Source organism: Mchenga conophoros, linkage group LG23, assembly GCF_057382185.1.
Source record: "Mchenga conophoros isolate Kocher_MC1m ecotype Shallow Benthic linkage group LG23, M_conophoros_male_GT1.1, whole genome shotgun sequence".
NCBI classification, from domain to species: domain Eukaryota; kingdom Metazoa; phylum Chordata; class Actinopteri; order Cichliformes; family Cichlidae; genus Mchenga; species Mchenga conophoros.
The window spans coordinates 43,431,325-43,445,002 of NC_140547.1; the positions used below are offsets into that span (position 1 = coordinate 43,431,325).

The 13,678-nt window shown below is 40.5% G+C and overlaps 1 long non-coding RNA gene across 1 annotated transcript; it reads left to right on the forward strand.

Annotated features, from left to right (window-relative positions):
- The first annotated feature begins 11,267 nt into the window (after nucleotides 1-11,267).
- On the forward strand, nucleotides 11,268-13,412 carry LOC146548014 (uncharacterized). The gene is made up of 3 exons (XR_014890616.1): nucleotides 11,268-11,339; nucleotides 11,643-11,777; nucleotides 13,090-13,412. It is a non-coding gene; the product is annotated as an uncharacterized LOC146548014 (long non-coding RNA).
- Nucleotides 13,413-13,678: the final 266 nt, after the last annotated feature.

A 13,678-nucleotide genomic window follows, 5' to 3' on the forward strand; every position in this document is an offset into this window, starting at 1 on the left:
TGTTAGGGATAGGGCTGGAATGGACGGCTGGAGCCTCTCCTCCAAGTGTGTGTTACTGCCGCGATCAGCATTCTGTTGTATGCTTTTCTCTGTAAGCGCTTCGAGCCTGTACTTTTTTGCTTTAGCTGAGTAATGAAGTTGAATCAGTACTTTAACTTTCACTGGAACAATAGTATTTTTACTTCTACTTAAGAATGTCTGATCTTTTGCCAACTCTGGCTGTCTCTCAGTCTTGGAATACCCACTTGTTGTCCAGCGGTGTCCTGGGAATATGGGAACTAGACAGACTGGGGAAACAATGGGAGGAGACACAAAGATGGAATCACTTTTACCATCTTTGATGTATTTGCTGGTCGTCTTATTTCTTCTATTTTGCAAGCACAGTGTTGCAATCATTGTCTTTGTGGTACAATGACACAGGTAGAATGCAGGTGTTTTCATGTAACACGATGCCAGAAAGATGAGTAATGTGTTTTGAAGAGAAGATAAAACATCATGTTTGAACAAAGATAAGCAGCAGACACGTCTGTGTGTGAGTTATACAGGTTCAGTAAGAAGGTAATATGTCTGCAGAATTTGTCATTCTTATGAAGATATTGCTTGTACAATAAATAAAATCCCTTTAACTTCTTCTTCTGGAGAGTGTCTTTATATATTTAGTCATTTATTTAGCCTTTATTTAGTAGTAACTCTAGTCGGGGATATATATCAGAGTTTACTTTCAGATATGAGCATTGTGTTTCCTGTGGATGAATGAATGAATTATTTATTTATGTAATTTTTGAAAGACTGGCTCATGTAAAATCTCTGAAAGTATGACAAAGCTCTCCTGTTACACTTCATGGACTCCTGAGCTTCACCATGAGGGCCTGTCTTTATTCACTGAAATCCACTTTTATAATGAATTCACAGTAATCACTGACACCTTCAGAGCATTACATTCATTAAAGACGTCTTCTACACCTACTCTTCCAGACGACCGACACATACTTCAACCACTGCAGGTTAACCAGCCACTCATCAGTAAAGCAAAAACTAAATGTAAATGTCCTCATGTGGAAAAGACTGAAACACAACTCCCACATATCACTAATGTAACAGATCCATTTAGGGAGAGTGAGAACACTAGGCTGGATGTGTTTTAATGCAGGAACATTCATCATGTCTTGAGTTCAACAAATCATTTACATTGAATATGTGAGCTGGATGGTTACACGATACAATGTGATTGTCAACAATAACTGCAATGAACGCTGGTTTGAGGGCGGAGTCAAGGAGGCCATTTACGTGAAAAGGGAAAGACCCTCTCTGAATCAAGGAGGGGGCCTAAGGGTACATCTGTCACCATCTTACAATACGAAGCTGTAAAAAAGTAATTATAAAAAAGCATTTTTGTAGCTGAATGTTACTGGATAGCTGTTTCATCTGTAACACATCAAAATAACCTGCTAAGGTTTAATAGGCTATAAGGAACACACTCACTTCCTGAGCCCTGGGCAATAAGAGACGTTTTGTGTTTTATAATTTATTGATATGTTTGATCCTTTCTGACCTGCGTTAATGAAGCAGTCATTAGAGCACCATGTCCGCTATAATAGTTCTGTAGTTTGATGCTTGAGTCGTTGCAGACTTGTTGAAACTCCCTCACCCGTCAAAGCAGCGTCTTTGTTATTGGAGTCCAGCAGATGGCAGTGTTTCACTGTCTGACGGCTGTCTGAAGCTTCAGCTGGATTATCCGTTTGCTATGTTTTCCATGTTACAGTGGGGAGGAAAAACTCCTTTTTGACAGGAATATCTAGACATGAGTGATTACTGCAGTGGGGCACTATCTGTGCTATCTATAAGAAATGTTAGCAACAATAAAACTCTGAGGATCAGGGCTCCATTTCACTCCAGTGTTCAGTGGCATTTTAAAAGAGTGAATACCGACGCTGAATGTCTTTGTAAAGCAAAAGCACTTTGTTAGCCTTTACAGAGCAAAGCTATGGATCAATGTGCAGTGAAGAAAAATCCAGGTGGCCAGTCTGTCCTTTCCTAACCAATCACAGAGCTCCTTACATTGTTGCACTGGAGAATAACTAAATATAATATAAAGATGATATTGAAAATAATCTTTTGTAGAGTCACTACTTAGTGGGCAGAGGACAGTTATCACTTTGCTGGATGCTTTAAAGTCGCATGTTCTGTATTTGCAGATTAACAGGATATTAACAGATTAACAGCTTTCATTAGACTTCATATGATAATCAACAGTGAAGTGTTTCTCTTTCAGTGTTTATTCTTGCTCATTGAATGATCTCTGTTCAGATAATATGCTGCACTCATCTCATGTTTCTTTAAATACGGCATCACTTGTCCAGCTGTCAAACTCTGAAAGAGTTACAGTTTCACCACTGAGCACTTTGAATGGTTATTCTTTTATTTAAAAGCACTTATTCTGGCTGCATCATCAATACGACAAAAACTGTGACTTCAACAAAAATGTATCTAAAAATATTTAGGGGGAAATGTTCCTACACCCCTCATGTAAACGTTACACCTCCAAAAGGGAGAAATAATCAGAATAAGGCGTAATCATTGTCTTGATAATAATGACCATGAAAATGAAACTAGGCCTACCTTTAGTTCAGCACACTCAGTGTTGCATAAAGACATGCGAACATGCCATCATCCATTCTGGAGCCTACTTTTAAAAAGAGCGAGCTGTTTATTCTGGCTGAGTAGCAAACAGAACCAACCATGAAAACCTAAACTGGGAAAACACTCGGAAACCTTGAACACTGGGAATATGGAGACACAGGGGGTAGGTGAACAGGCACTCTGACAAAGGACAGAGGAAAACAGAGACAGTATATACACTGAGGGGTGATCAGGGAGTGGACAAACATGGGAACACAGACTAGGATTATCAAAATAAGACAAGAAGTAGCACGAACACAGAGACTGAGATAAGGACACATGAGCTTGACACTAGGATGGAAATAAACAAACATGGGAACACACGACGGACTGAGGAGACAAGGACAACACACAAAGAGAGGGACACTGGAAACAGGTAAAGGAGACAAAAACCCAGAGACAGCACTAAGACACAAAGAGAGGGAGACACAAGACGGGCTGGGGACACTAAGGGGACGCTGAGGACAGAACACAGAGACGAACTCTATGACAGACATTACGTGACAACAAGACTGACATCCACAGGAGACACAGAAAAAACAATAATCAGAAAATTCACGAATGCAGGAAAATTAAACTAGGAAACTTCAGTCAGTATAAGAACACAACAATAATGATGAAGCAACATTCAAAAGTCCACCAACACAAAACACTGGGACAAAGACCCAGAACCATGACACACAGACACTGACAGTGTTCTTGTTAATGCTCTGCCTCCTCTGGATCTTTAGTTAGCTAAAGTGGACTGCAGTCTTTCATTTATTGATATCATTAATAGTTTACCCATATTAGACTCTTTAGTCCACCTGAATCAAACATAACAACATGTTACAAGCTGTTTTGCTGCTTCCAGTGTCTCAGATCTCATGCAAGCAAGTGGCTGGCTCAGTGAATGTTAATTTAGCACATGTTATATCTCTGTTCAGATATTATGTTGTACTCATTTTTTCCTTTATTCAAATAAGAGCAGTTATTGTTCATTTAATCAAACGCTGCTCAATCATCCATGTAACGAAAACTTTGATTCTGTTCATCTGGATGTAACGTTTTCAGAATCAACATTTTGGGATCTGCAAAGCAGTTTCAGCTCAGAGCACCATTCATGTTAACTTTTGCACCACTTATTGAAGCTGCATCATCATTTCCATCGAAGCTGTGTGTTGACACAGCTTCTTCTGTCATTGCATCCTCTTGTTTTTTTCTTGCTCTTGGCCTTTGTCTTTGAGCCAGAGAGATGGAGGTCCATGGCGTCATGTAAAACTACTTTGAAATTCTGACCATTTGATAATAAATTGTGAAAATGTATAATTTGAACATATTTGTTTTCACTCAGCACTACAAGCTGTATGTTCTTGCTTTTGAGCCCCGCACTCCCTCCTTTTTCCAATTCGTTTACTTCTCATTAGCACTCAGGGATCTGCACAGCTTAGGAGTCGCTGGCTGTCCCCTCTGTGACCTTCCCCAAACTGCAGCTTAAATTCATGCTCAAGCCATCTGCCATTATCTACTAAAAATGCTATCAAACCTAAAAAGAGGATGTGGTCTCAGCTGGTGAAATTGCATTATACACCGCTTTGAGGCAACTGTAGATAATTCATTTATCATTATTCAACATTGACAAATAGTAGTTGACTAATATCAGGAGCCAAAAGGAAACAAAAAAAACAACAACCCCAAACTAAACTAATATTTCAGATGCCGGAAAGAAATGATTACAGTTGTTCAAATTTGCTGTCACCGAGTTAGGTGTGATACATGTACATCAATCTTACATGTAAAAAGTAGAAAACTGAAAGTAAATCTGAAATATAAAAATGAACTGGTTCTTATATAAAACCTTTCTACTCTCTACAACTTGCCTCATTCACCCAATCACTTCTTTTTTTTCTCTGTAAGTGCTTTCTATCTAACATTAATACACATTCATCCTCCCGATGGATGCATCGGAGAGCAACTTGGGGTTAGCGTCTTGCCCAAGGATATTTGGCATGCAGGCTGGAGCAGAGGGGGATTGAACCAGTAACTTTCTGATTAGTAGGTTTCCTACCTGAGCTACAGACACCCCAATTTATGGTGCTTTGGAAACAACACGTTCTCATCCCAACAGGTAACGATGCTATGTGACAAGTCATCAGTATGCGTTTGGAGGCATGAGAGCCGTTTGGAATGAATCTATACATGTAAATGTGTTTTTTGTTCTAATCATGAATCGCTTTGAAAAACACTACCTGATAGGGTTAAGGTTAAAGTTATGGATAGAGTTAATGTTAGGAGCCTCTGCTCCAAGTGTGTGTTACTGCTGCGAGCAGCGTTCGGTTGTTTTCAAATGGGAATCTGGAGCATCTCATAAGGATGCGGAAAGATACCTTTCACGTTACTATGAGATGCCTCAGGCCATGACAAACTTTTGGTATGTTATAAGAACTGAGGGCAGCTGTATTTGGGCCTTCATTGGCTAAGGGTAAGGAAATGTGGCTTCCAGTAATTGTCCTGAACATACACCTGAGAAAACTTCAAAATCAGAAAAAAAGCATCAAAGTAATCTTAAAACGTGTAATGTGCTTGTTACTCTGCTACAACTGGGATCATGTACCGCATAAAAAGACTAGATAGTCTATGTGATGTGGATGCTAGAGCGAAAGCCATGGTTGATATTTGACCTTGTAGTATTTTATAGTTTCCTTCCTGGAGCCAAATAGAGAAACAAATGAAGGCCCCAATTGCAAGAAGATGCTAGCATAAAACAAGCAATATAAAGACAACATATTCTGATCAAATAGCGCTGCAGTCATTGTCTTCATACTGGTAGTGATGATGCATTTCTGATAAATAAAAAGGTGGATCGTCTGGCTGAGTGGTGCGACAGAAACAACCTGCTGCTTAACACCGAGAAGACCAAGGAGCTCATCGTGGACTACAGGAGGAATGCTGACCCACATCCACCCATCCACATTAAGGGGACGGCTGTGGAGCGTGTGAGCAGCTTCAAGTTCCTGGGAGTCCACATCTCCGAGGATCTCACCTGGACGACCAACTGCTCCAAGCTGGTCAAGAAGGCTCATCAGCGCCTCTTCTTCTTGAGGACTCTGAGGAAGAACCACCTGTCCTCAGACATCCTGGTGAACTTCTATCGCTGCACCATCGAGAGCATCCTGACCAACTGTATAACAGTCTGGTACGGGAACTGCTCTGCCTCGGACCGGAAGGCGTTGCAGAGGGTCGTGAAAACTGCCCAGCGCATCGCCGGAGCACCACTTCCTGCCATAAAAGACATCTACAGGAAGCGGTGTCTGAAAAGGGCTGGGAAAATCATCAAAGACCCCAGTCACCCATCACATGGACTCTTCACCCTCCTGCCCTCTGGGAGGCGCTACAGGAGCCTCCGGACTAAGACCACCAGGTACCGGAACAGCTTCTTCCCCACAGCTGTCAGACTCCTGAACTCTGCCTCCTGACATCTGACCCACGTTAAAACATGGACTGAACATACACACACCCACAATAGACAACTGTACCCTCAAACACACAATAATAACATGGACTGAACCACCACTCACAACCACTAGCACTTTATATAGCCTCTGTAGAAACTATCTACACCCTCACTTATCTTAACTGCACTACTGTATAGCTCTGTGTAAATAATCATTCTGTACATTCGATAATCTTTAACCCTACAACTGTTTACAACTTGCATAGTTCCCATTTCTGTATAGCTGTATATCTCAGATTCTGTAAAGTTATTTATTTCATATTCTGTATAGTTTTTCATATTTATATCCTGTTCATAGCCTGTACATAGCTCGTACTCACTACAGCCTGTACATACTTATAGTTATAGAATATTCACAACATACTTCATACCGTGTACATTATAACATACCATAATAGACCCATTTCTGTAATATACTCACATATCTATATTATTGCTAATATATATTGTAATATATCTATATCACTAAAGCACTTCTGGATGGATGCAAACTGCATTTCGTTGCCCTGTACCTGTGCATGTGCAATGACAATAAAGTTGAATTCTATTCTATTCTATTCTATTCTATTTTAAATGCCTGTAAAAGAAAGACTAACCATATATGGTGCTCAGTAGTGAAACTGCTTTGTAAGTTCCTTACAAACCATTTTATACTGATTAAAAAACAGAAATGAGAATGCTATATCTGAGCAGAAATACAGTGGGGCAAAAAAGTATTTAGTCAGCCACCGATTGTGCAAGTTCCCCCACTTAAAATGATGACAGAGGTCAGTAATTTGCACCAGAGGTACACTTCAACTGTGAGAGACAGAATGTGAAAAAAAAAAAAAATCCATGAATCCACATGGTAGGATTTGTAAAGAATTTATTCGTGAATCAGGGTGGAAAATAAGTATTTGGTCAATAACAAAAATCCAACTCAATACTTTGTAACATAACCTTTGTTGGCAATAACAGAGGTCAAACGTTTACTATAGGTCTTTACCAGGTTTGCACACACAGTAGCTGGTATCTTGGCCCATTCCTCCATGCAGATCTTCTCGAGAGCAGTGAGGTTTTGGGGCTGTCGCCGAGCAACACGGACTTTCAACTCCCGCCACAGATTTTCTATGGGGTTGAGGTCTGGAGACTGGCTAGGCCACTCCAGGACTTTCAAATGCTTCTTACGGAGCCACTCCTTTGTTGCCCGGGCGGTGTGTTTTGGATCATTGTCATGTTGGAAGACCCAGCCTCCTTTCATCTTCAAAGTTCCCACTGATGGAAGGAGGTTTTGGCTCAAAATCTCACGATACATGGCCCCATTCATTCTGTCCTTAACACGGATCAGTCGTCCTGTCCCCTTGGCAGAAAAACAGCCCCATAGCATGATGTTTCCACCCCCATGCTTTACAGTAGGTATGGTGTTCTTGGGATGCAACTCAGTATTCTTCGTCCTCCAAACACGACGAGTTGAGTTTATACCAAAAAGTTCTACTTTGGTTCCATCTGACCACATGACATTCTCCCAATCCTCTGCTGTATCATCCATGTGCTCTCTGGCAAACTTCAGACGGGCCTGGACATGCACTGGCTTCAGCAGCGGAACACGTCTGGCACTGCGGGATTTGATTCCCTGCCGTTGTAGTGTGTTACTGATGGTGACCTTTGTTACTTTGGTCCCAGCTCTCTGCAGGTCATTCACCAGGTCCCCCCGTGTGGTTCTGGGATCTTTGCTCACCGTTCTCATGATCATTTTGACCCCACGGGATGAGATCTTGCGTGGAGCCCCAGATCGAGGGAGATTATCAGTGGTCTTGTATGTCTTCCATTTTCTGATGATTGCTCCCACAGTTGATTTTTTCACACCAAGCTGCTTGCCTATTGTAGATTCACTCTTCCCAGTCTGGTGCAGGTCTACAATACTTTTCCTGGTGTCCTTCGAAAGCTCTTTGGTCTTGGCCATGGCGGAGTTTGGAGTCTGACTGTTTGAGGCTGTGGACAGGTGTCTTTTATACAGATGATGAGTTCAAACAGGTGCCATTCATACAGGTAACGAGTGGGGGACAGAAAAGCTTCTTACAGAAGACGTTACAGGTCTGTGAGAGCCAGAGATTTTCCTTGTTTGAGGTGACCAAATACTTATTTTCCACCCTAATTTACGAATAAATTCTTTACAAATCCTACCATGTGAATTCAAGGATTTTTTTTTCACATTCTGTCTCTCACTGTTGAAGTGTACCTCTGGTGCAAATTACTGACCTCTGTCATCATTTTAAGTGGGGGAACTTGCACAATCGGTGGCTGACTAAATACTTTTTTGCCCCACTGTAAGCAACAGACAGCTGTGAAAGTAAGATATTCAAATTCACTGAGCCAAAGACGCAGCTACAGAACTCATGACTCAAGAGTTTGCAAAATATATCCTTTCAAGAAACAAAGTTAAAAATGAGCTTATTGTTCATTATGATAGCGAGCGATATTCCACAGGGCATTGACAGATCCAAACCACTTCACACTTCACACACTTTAGAATTAATCCTGAACAGCTCACCACAACATTGTTTTCTCCACGGGATCTGCACACAGGAAAATAAATAATGATGGGACATACTGAACATTTGTGGAGAAATCCAGTACGTTTTTTATGAAGCACGTATCAAGGCTTGCTTATTTAAGAGTGAGTAATGTCTCTGATAAGAAAATTATTAGAGTCTTGCTGTTTCAGAAAGTGGTTTGAGTGCTGGTGTGATTAATGACCATATACAGTGGTCCCTGGTTTATCGCAGGAGTCACTGATAGATGAAATCCATGAAGTAGCCAACTTTATTTTTTACAATTATTATAGATGTTTTAAGGCTGTAAAACCCCTCACTACACACTTTATACACTTTTCCCAGGCAGGCATGAACATTTTCACACTTTTCTCTCTTGTTTGAACACTCTCAAAGTCTTGTAGAAAAATAAGTCCAGTGTTATAGAAGGAAACCAAAGGCACCCGCCGGTGACGATGTTTTGTCGACATTGTTGTGTTTGTTGGGGAGAAAACTTACAAACATACAGTACAGCACGTCAGAGTCACACTGCTAGCGATCGAAGCTTTATGTAAATTTGACCAGCTGAACGCATTCTGTACTGTACAGGAGACACAACACGAGATTGATTGACAATGGTCTAATTGTCTACAGCCAGTCAGGACGCAGAATACAATGCACTTAAAAAAATAAATAAAAAATGCAACAAAAAAGAAAAAATCAGCGAAACAGTGAGGGACCACTGTATGTGCTATTGGATCCCTGCAAAATTCTTCTGCTCATGTTGGAGATTCACCTTTTTCACCTCTTTTTGTGTGTGTGCCAAGCAACTGGGGTACAACAACACCTAATCTATATAATCTAAGCAGAGGTGCATCTATCCAAATCTTTACAGGCTTTCTGTGGGATACCCTTAAACCCCTGCCTACTTAGTACCACGTGAAAGGGTTTTTCTCCAGAGATGGAGAGGTTATTACCAAAAAGAGAAACCGGCTGAGCCAAGGCACAGCGGAAAAAATATTATTTTTAATTAAACTTTATTTTTATAGAACCAAATCACAAATGTGCTTTATATTGTACGATAAAACCCTACAGTAATACAAGGACAACAGAAGACCCAACAATTATATGAACCCCTATGAGCAAGTAGGGTGACACACAAGCAGGTAGGGATGGCATTCTCAATATCACTTATCAATATGATTCTCTTATTGATTCTTATTGGGTTGTAATTGGCTCCACGTTGAGATCTACAACCATCTCTAAGCAGCATATTAAAGGCATTACATTCATGCAGATGAATTGCATGCTGTGGGTCAAATGTTTGTGCATGTTGGAGGCATCGCCCGTTCTTATAGAGTTCAATACTGGGGAAACATGAACCTAGTCAAAAAAGTAATGCATTACACAGAACAGTGTTCTTAAAAGTATTGCAATGCATTATTTACTCATTACATCTGTCATTTTTTACAGTGTGGTATGTTGGAGCAGCAGTTTATCGGCAGCTGAGAGGAAGAGGTTGGATAAACTCATCAGGAAGGCCAGCTCTGTTCTGGGATGCACCCTGGACCCAGTGCAGGTGGTGGGAGACAGAAGGACTCTGGCCAAAATAACATCTCTGATGGACAGAGTCTCCCACCCCATGCATGTAGATGTTGCTGAACTGCAGAGCTCCTTCAGTGACAGACTGCTGCATCCTAGATGCATGAAGGAGCGTTTCCGCAGGTCCTTCCTCCCTGCAGCTGTCAGACTGTACAATCAGAACTGCTCCCAACAAACATAGATGTTTACATCAATGCTGTAACTGCAATAAGTTAGTTAATTAACCAATTCGCACTACAACCTGGTTTGCCTCTTACCTGTAATTATTTTTATTTTATTTAATAACTGTACAGTACTCTCTGTTTATAGTAACCATTGTCCTTAATGTAAATATGTAAGAAAAATTGTGTATGTTTCTGTTCTGTGTCCTGTGTACTGTTTGTTTGTATGTTTGTCTTTTTGGCTGCTGTTACAACCAAATTTCCCCTTGTGGGACAATTAAAGGATTATTCTATTTTATTCTACTTTTGTGTTACTCTGTAAAATAGCTGAAACACATTGTCACATTATAACCAGTAACAGTATAAACCTTAGGAAACAGTCCCACACAACAACACAAATCTCGGTCCTAATGAGGACACACATATGAACTTTGTCTTAGTATTTAGGTATGAACACAATGTAACAATGAAAGCCATGCAGCCTTTAAAGCGATCGCCACAGTGATTCTACTTTGGAAACACGAACAGGTAGAAATGGAGGCGTCAAGCCTGATCGTTCAACCTGATTGTTTGGCCTGCAAATATGCAAGAAAACTTTTTTTTTCGTAAAACAGTAGAAAAGCCAGCTATGAGTGACAAACTACATTTGCGTGATGCTGTGGTCATGTTGCATTAAGTTTCTGAAACACAAACAGAGAAGTGGTACATTTTCTTAGAACTGGTGCACTGGTGATGTAGGTGATAATTTAAATGATTACATAAGGCGGTGCTGCTGAAATGTATAAAAATGAAAGTGACAAGAACCAAGTGTTCTTTGTTCCAGTTTGACTGACTTGAACGTAACAGCGTGTCTCAGCTACACTCTGCTCATCTCGAGTCTTCGCTCCTCATTTGGTAAGAATGTTTTGTTTGTACAATAAAAATATTTAATTCTCAACAGGCTCATGTTCTACACCTCCAAGGAAGTATAACAACCCTCGCTCCTGCCACACTTTACCTACTTTTACAATCCAGACACGGGCTTAAAAACATGCTGACATTATCTGGGTTCTGTGAGCACACAAATCCTGCATAAGCTACATGCATGTACAGTTTGAGACCAGTCTTTATGTTAGATAATCTTTCATTTTCATTCACACTGACTATCAGATGTTGCCTATTCAGTCATGTATTTGATTTATTGTAATCTTTCGCCAGCTTCAGAGCCTTTCACCTGCTGCTCCACACGACCCACTTGTGCCTGAACCGCTGCAGGTTAACCAACCAACCAACCAACCAACCAACCAACCAACCAACAACCACTCATTCACTCATCAGTGAAGCAAAAATAAGGTAATCTCATGCTGGATGCCTTTTAGTGCAGCAAAGGTCGTGAGGTTCTTGAGTTGAGTTTTATTCGTTTTCAGATGTGCAGTGCAGATTTGTTATTACAGACCAAGCCACAATACACGAGGAGATGTGAGGAAAGCTTCCAGCGTTTACATTTATGATGATTTCATGTCCGAGTCGACGTTTAAGTTCTTGCAAATTGTTTCATTGTGTGATGTAAAGATTTCTGGCTGGCGATCAGTTTGTGAAAAGACAAAATCAAAATTCTAATGTGTCTCACTATAAGACATTTAGATTCAACAGCAATTTAAGACTCGGCCCCTTAGTTCCAGTAAAAGATACTCTTAATGCTTCTACACACCAAAACACTTATGATACGTTCATGCTCCATAGTCTGTGGGAACAGTTTGGGGATGGCCCCTTCCTGTTCCAACGTCACTGCACACCAGTGCACAAAACAAGATCCATAAAGACATGGATGAGCGAGTTTGGCCTGCACAGAGTCCTGATCTCAACCTGAAAGAACTGCTCATAAATAGAGCAGAGACTGCAAGTTAATGTGTGAGATCAGTGGCTGACCTCATAAATTCCCCATACACTCCTAAACGCTGTGGAAAGCATTTACAGGGAGGTCGACATCATATGGATTAAAAATAGGATGTAATTCAAGTTTATATGTGTGTGTGAAAGCAGAGGAACAGAATCTTTTGGCAACATAGTGTATGTAACAGTAGAATATGAATGAAGGGGAAGGAGTGTATGAGAAGTCCCTGAGCACCCAAAGACAAAAGCAAAGTAACTAAGCAATCATTCAGCAGCTGATCCGACGCTTCTTGCTGGGCTTGAAGCCAGAATAGGAGCAGGCTCAACAGGAGAGGGCTGGGTGATAGTTGAAGCCTCTGCTTCCTGTTAGATTTGTATTGTTGGATTGTCATTTATGCTTAGAAATATATATTTATATATGCTTAGAAGTATATATTCATTTGTAGATTGAAAGAATGTCTCATCCTAGGAGGTCTGTAACAACTCTGTGTAGCATGAAGAGGGGGGTGCGTTCACTCCTCTTCAGAGAGACACTTGGCTCCAGGCAGGTCTCCCTCATGCATGAGTAACACAAAGAACTTTGCCTACTTGTGTCTTGATTTTTGCTGTGTAGTAAACTGGTTTATGCTACAAACCTATCACTTCCCATTCTACTTTAGGAACCACAAGTTAGCATGTAGACTCAAATTTATTACATATTTGTTGCAATAATTTGTGCTTTTTCTGGATAAAATTCTCAATCAGAATATTGTTTCCGTTTTTTCTTCACCAGGTAATAATGAGGATCCTGTTTATCTGTTTGCTGCTCATTGCCACTGAGAGTTCAACGCTTGAAGAAACCCGCTATGGCCAGTTTAGAAGACAGCACATAAACGCCAAGATGACTGCAATGGATTGTGATACGGTTATAAGAAGGAAACAGATCTACAATGTTGACAACAGCTGTAAAGATACCAACACGTTCATCCTTGATAATCCAAGTGAGATCAAAAACATTTGTGTTGAGGGAAAATTTGATGAAACACTTCAAATGACAAAAAGTCACAAGATGTTCAAAGTTGTTAAGTGTGAACTAAGGAAGGAGGGAGCCAGAAAACCCAGATGCCAGTATACTGGTAATCTCCTCACTAACAGATATGTTGCAGTTGATTGTGAAAATAATTTACCTGTACACTTTGCAAGAGACATTCTGGTCTTAGACGGCTAACAACTAGTGTTAAGTATGTTCAGGAAAGCCCCTAATATTATTTTTTCTTTTCTCTTTGGTGGAAGCAAAACTTAGCTTTGAAGACTGTTAACCTGTAGCTAAACACACAATGAATTTGAATCTCTCTAAAACTGCAAAGTAATCACAGAACATC